Consider the following 6,791-nt stretch of genomic DNA (forward strand, 5'->3'; position numbering starts at 1 on the left):
CGTATGACGAGTAGTACAATATTATTTCACATTCTTCACTTGTGTGTGAATATATGTAATATTGTAAGATATATATGAAGTCTCGTATTTACTTTTAAACTTATAGAACTATGTGGTATCAATATGACATACACTAACACTCCCCTCGAAACGGAGGCTCGATGAGGTGTACATGTATATGTCAAGCCAAGGGATTGCTTCGTGTCCAACTCAAATAGGTTACAAAATAAACATGTCGAAATTTGTTTTAAATTGGAACGGATTTTCATTATATATATATATATATATATATATATATATATATATATATATATATATATATATATATATATATATCCTACCTAATAAAAGAGTAGTTTTATGTACACATGTCTTTTTCTCCTAATTTACACTTTTTTTTCACACAAATTCTAAAAATTACACGTGTCATGTATTCCCGCTCAGAAAATTGAAATCAAACCAATCCGTGTAATATCTCTCATAATATTTTGAATTGATATTTTAGTTACAAATCAGGGATTACCTATCAAAAATTAGTCGGAACAAATTTGAAGACACTATCTTCCCTCTCATCCACGGTTTTGTAGAAAGATGGAAACAACTGACGTTTTCCAAAATCATGCCAAGAAATCAGGTTTCAAATGATCGGGATTTTCGTCTTCATTACCAAATCACCCCATCGTCAATCTCTCAATTTATAGTTTTCCTTACCCATTGAACCTACAGTTTTTCTTCTCTGTATTCACTGTTAACCTAGACGAATTGAAGACTTGCACTTTCAAGTTGTTAATCTCGATTTTAGCATTTACAATTCATTGTTTTGATTTAGGTTTCTTGAAGTAGAGAATCCAAAACGTGCCACTGCTTTGAAATCTTACCAAAGTGATTCATGTCATCTCCTATAGAGTCGCATCAGAACTTGCCGACTTTTGGTAATGACTTTGAACCTTTCTTGATGATTTGCTATAATAGATTTCTTTTTCGATGAATTAAAGGCTAATGGGTTTTAATTTTGATTGATAATAGGAGGTAAATAACCTAACACGTGTTTACTAAATTTCGTTCTTATTTTCCATTGGAGGTAAATCCATATGTGTTCATTAATTTCATTCTTATTTTCCATCGAGGAGGAAAGGGCAATATGGTCCACCACACAAAAAGCTTCAATTGAAGCCATCGAAAGCAAATCAAAGTCTTATAATGCTGAGATTGCTTTGTTAATAGATAAAATGTCATAGGTAATAGTCAAAACAAATTATCAAAATTAAAAATTTATATATAATAATAGAGAGATTTACTAATTTATAATGTTTATTGCTTTAAGGTGAGGAATGAACCAGAGGCCTGCAGAGAAACATACAATATCATCAATGAAAAGCTGGCTATTGCAGAAGAAAAGTGGAAGTGGAGAAATCATGCATATTTGCCCTTATATCATTCAGGGTTCTTCAAGTTTTAGGGCCAAGGGCATTTTCGTCTTTTGACATGTTCAAGTTTCTGGTACAATATGGAGAAATCACTTGAAATTGAACGACGAAAGAGTGATCTTATACGACTTGATGATCAGAAGAAAACATCAGAAGATGTAAGTTTATTACTTTTTTTTTTAATTTACATATAACCTTATAAGGGTATATATTTTTTTTTTCTTTTTTGTAAATTCACACATATGAAGAAAAAAAGTTTTAGAAATTGAAAAGAAAACCAAGAGTCAAATTTCTATTAGTAAAGTGACAAAAATTTCAGACGGTCAAATAGTCATCAGTTTTGTGTCTCATACCCTGTAAGGGTATTTTCGTAATATTGTAAATTCAAAAAAATGAAAGAAAATAAATTTAGAAACTAAAAAAAAAAACAAGACTCGAATTTCTATTAGAAAAATGATAAATTTCAGATGGTCAAATAGTCAACAATTCTGTATATCCACAGAAGTTACTGAATCAAATTGTTAAGATGACAAAACAAAAAGAGAGGTGTTAGTGGCTCAGATTCAGGAAAAACAATTGCTCATGGAAACATGTAATGACAAGGTAAAAAGTAGAAAACCAAAGTTGGTTGCTATTTTTGGATTTTTCATTTAACTTAATTTGTGTTCTATATGTATTTTTACCAGCTTTTGAATACAAAAGCTAAAGTTGAAGAGTTGAGAATGTAGCTATCTGCCCTAGAAGCCAAAACCCACAGTGTAAGTTCCTTTTCTCTTAATAAATGTTTTTTTGACTTTCCAATAAACATGTTGACTTTGACTTTGACTTTAACAGGTTGATATAGAGAGGGTGAAATTGAGAACGAGGTTAAATGGAGCACAAAAATGGTTGGATGGAATGAGAGTGAGAGGTGTAAAGAATAAAGGGAGGAGAAAGAATTCAGGAATAAAAAGTTTGAAGAGGCTGTTGTAGAACTGAAAACATGAACCCTAAATAGCACCTTCTTATGAAAGAGTAATAATCATCAATACAGTATTTGTAAATCAAATCAAATACACACATCTGGTATTATTATTGTGTTGACTTGATCATCTCCTAGATTGTTAAAGGTAGAACTTCAGAAGAAGGGTAATAAAGTATTTTTCTATTTTATAATCCAAATAGTACTACTTTCGTTATGGATGGTATTTTGTGAAAGGAATTGAATGTGATGGAAAAAATGGACACATTTATATCACACCTGTTGTTTTATTCTCAAAATTCATCATGTAAAGTGTAACAGAGACGAAAAATATAATTTACAATTTGTAAATAATAAATTTATAATCAGAACTATTTAATATATGTAATAATATTAAAACTACAACTCTTATTTACATAAACATAAAGCATTAATATGAAAAATTCATTTTATTCGTACAAGTCAAACAAACGTGATTATAAAATGCAGTAACTAATTCCATTACATTCATATTTTAGGATTTACCGCGGTTACCATTATCAAGTTAGGATTGATTAAAAAATAAATAATTTCCTTTTTTTAGTTCTTATTTTAGGATTTATCGTGGTTACAATTATCAATTTGTCTTTGTTTTATATTATTTATTTATTTATATATTATTATTATTATTATTATTATTATTATTATTATTATTATTTTAGTTCTTATTTTAGGCTATGTACTTTACTTTTGACCTAAAATGTACTTCCATTTTGGGATGATATGCCTTATAAAATTAAGATTTTTTTTTAGTAACTTCACAATCTTATCTGATTGATATGTTCTTGTAATCGACAGGGTTGCAAACACATGAACCACAAACTACATGAGCATTTTTTGTTAGTCTTGAGAGAGATCATTCGGTTATAAAAGAAATCAAAGTTTGAGTTCTTCACAAAAATGGATGATCGTCAGTTGAATGCGCATCAATTCAAAATATGAAACATAGCTAGGTCAAAACATTATTCCATGATATAACGGTATCATTTGAGATTTGAGATTGAGAGGATGTAATTTTAAAGCAATAACATAGTTGACACTTTATTTTATCTAAAACCATTTATTATCGTAATGTCTATACTATTTTCTTTCTATATTTCTAAGAGCAGTGTTAAGAAAAAGTTGAATGACTTAAATGCGGTGCTTCAAAACATAAATCGCTCATATTTTTGAGCCTAATTGTAGAACAACCGAAGCACAATTGTGATTTACATGAAAATCATGATCTTTATATATTTATGATTAAAGTTCTTAAGTTTTATCAACCATTTACTTCTAGGTTCGAACTATTGATTTTGTGAAATATGACATTTTAATAAGTTCTTAAGTTTTTTCCAACAAAATAGTATCTTGAACAATTCATGTCAATTATAGCAATGTACTTTCAAAGTACATTGCTATTTTGAGTTTTCTTGCAAAATATGACATTTTAATAAGTTCTTCAGACTTTTATTTTCTAGAAACCAAAATAGTATATCAACTATAGCAATATACTTTTGAAGTAATTGATTAATAATTATGATCTTTTATATTAAATATTTAATTATTTTTGTAACCGTGGTTACCATGGGCTATAACCTAGGATATATATATATATATATATATATATATATATATATATATATACACATATATAAATTTTTCGATAAAAATAGTTTTCTAAAAATCAAAAAAACTAAAAAAAAATGTTTTTGAGTATATTAAGGTAATGATTAACATAGTTTAAAGAAAACATGTTTGGTTGGAAAACACATGTGTATCCGTTATCCATTTCCGTCGGTACGCATAAGTGTTTTGCGACAAAATAAATGTGTGGCTGAGAATGATTCTCTCATTCTCAACTTTTTTTTTCTCAATTGAACCCTCCTCTCTCTCTCTTTCTCTGTGTGTGTGTGTGTGTGTATATATATATATATATATATATATATATATATATATATATATATATATATATATAGAGAGAGAGAGAGAGAGAGAGAGAGAAGAGGGTTCAATTGAGAAAAAAAGGTTGAGAATGAGGGAATCATTCTCAGCCACACATTTATTTTGTCGCAAAACACTTAGGCGTACCGACGGAAATGGATAACGGATACACATGTGTTTTCCAACCAAACATGTTTCCTTAAACTATGTTAATCATTACCTTAATATACTCAAAAACATTTTTTTTTGTTTTTTTGATTTTTAGAAAACTATTTTTATCGAAAAATTTTATAAATATATCAAAATTCATAATTTTTTTTCTCTATAAATAGACATCAATATTGATATAGCTTTAAGATAAAATAAAAAATTTATTTTTTTTAGAGTTTCAGCTCTCGTTATTCATAAGTGAAAAAAAATTCATCAGATATTTATTACAGTAGATTCATTATTCACTTATGCATAAAACGTATGCTTATTTTTTTTTTATAGTTTGAGTATCGTTCATATATGAATATAACACGTAATAAAGTTTTCTTACTTAAATATATTTTTTACATCATCTTTCCTCATATATTATATTTATATATGAATAAAACGTGTATTAGTTGTCGTCATATTTTATATTCATATATGAAAAATACATTTGTCAGATTTTTGTTACAATTAATTTGTTATTCATATATGAATAAGTAGTATAAATGATACTTAAACTGTAAAAAAAAATTAAAAATATTTTTTTATTCATAAATGAATAACGAATGTATTGTAGTAAAAATCTGATGCATTTCTATTCATTTATGAATAACGATAGCTGAAACTATAAAAAAATAAAAATTTTAATTTATCTTAAAACTATATCAATATGGATGTCTATTCGTAGAGAATAAAAAATTATGAATTTTGATATATTTAAAATCATTTTTCGATAAAAATAACTCCTTAAAAATTAAAAACGAAAAAAAAACTATGTTTTTGTATATATTAAGGTAATGATTAACATAATTTAAGGAAACATGTTTTGTTGGAAAACACATGTGTATTCTTTTCCCATTTCCGCCGATACGATGGAGGCTTTTGCGGCAAAAATAAATCGAGTCCTAAACTTCAAAACCAAGTGCTCGAGGCACAAAATGGACAAAGTGGTTTTACTTTTTGACTAGTAGCCAACATTGCTATAAGGCTTCATGCTCATACTTACTTTTCCGATACAAAGTAAATATAATCCTAAATAATAAAAACGAAGAGAATGAAGGCGGAAGCGGATTTGAACCACCCAATCTCTGGAGAATGGCGGAGTCTAGTCTTCCGGTGAGGCGGTGACGACCAACAAAAGTGGCACAAACCAGTGGAACCGACGCAAACAAAGTGAGGTGGATTACCAGCAAAGCAATGGGAGTACAAACCAATATCGGTGACAATAGAGTAACCGACGCAAACAAAGATCGGTGGTAGACGACGGCGGCTTCTGATGACCAAAAATACATATATATATATATATATATATATATATATATATATATATATATATATATATATATATATATATATATATTTTCACTCCCTATTTTAATCCATCTTAGTGGGTTTTTGGGATTTGTTATTGGGGTTTGGCACAGACAATAATGAGTTTTTAGGGTTTGGACAAAAAAAATTCATAAGCACTTATTGATTTAAATAATGAGTTTTTGATAAGTCATTTATTAGTTAATTATTGACTTATTTAAGGAGTTTTTGTTTTTTTATTTCTCATAAAATTAGAGTTTGTCCATTACTAAAAATAACGTATCAACTTATATCATTTTGATACCGGATAAAGCTAATCTAAACATTTTTTCTATAAAAAAATGACATGTATATTCAACCTTGATCCCACCATCCATCAAAAATTGATGAAACCTATTTTAGGAATGAAATCTGAACAGTTGAAAGTGCAGTTAACTAATTGCGGTGTTGGGATTGGATACCACATGAGGTTTGAGATAATTGACCAACATAAGAATGTTGTTAAGGTGTCTAAAAGAAGAAACCAAAGAGGAAGGTCTGGGATATAAGAAAGCGAGGAGGTGCACATTTATGCTTTGGGCCTCATGCATAAATCATGAAACTTTATTCAGAATAATATCAATAAATGAGAAGTTAGAAGTATGTATGCTCAAGAAACTATGTTTTGGGGTCCCTTGTCAAGCATTATTGGATTGTATAATGTTATTTAAAGAAAATATACTCCAGTGTTGATACAATTCTAAGGACAGTGAAGGAAGATATCACGAGGAAATGTAATTGAAGAGTGAGTGTGGATCAGTGTAAGAGAGCAAAAAATTATGCTTCAAATGAGTACCAATGTGGGTTAAAGATCACTATTGTAGGCTTTGGGAATACGCATAGGAGGTAAAGATATCAAAGCCAGGGAGCACATAGAATATGGATGTGAACATGAT

General features: G+C 28.6%; 1 long non-coding RNA gene across 1 annotated transcript; it reads left to right on the forward strand.

Moving 5' to 3' along the window:
• Positions 1-1,037: 1,037 nt before the first annotated feature.
• On the forward strand, positions 1,038-2,447 carry LOC145156808 (uncharacterized). Its single transcript, XR_013736920.1, has 4 exons — positions 1,038-1,238; positions 1,325-1,585; positions 2,114-2,185; positions 2,262-2,447. It is a non-coding gene; the product is annotated as an uncharacterized LOC145156808 (long non-coding RNA).
• The last annotated feature ends 4,344 nt before the right edge of the window (positions 2,448-6,791 follow it).

Source organism: Lactuca virosa, chromosome 2, assembly GCF_052849685.1.
Source record: "Lactuca virosa cultivar CGN04683 chromosome 2, Lactuca_virosa_CGN04683_v6, whole genome shotgun sequence".
Classification (NCBI taxonomy): Eukaryota; Viridiplantae; Streptophyta; class Magnoliopsida; order Asterales; family Asteraceae; genus Lactuca; species Lactuca virosa.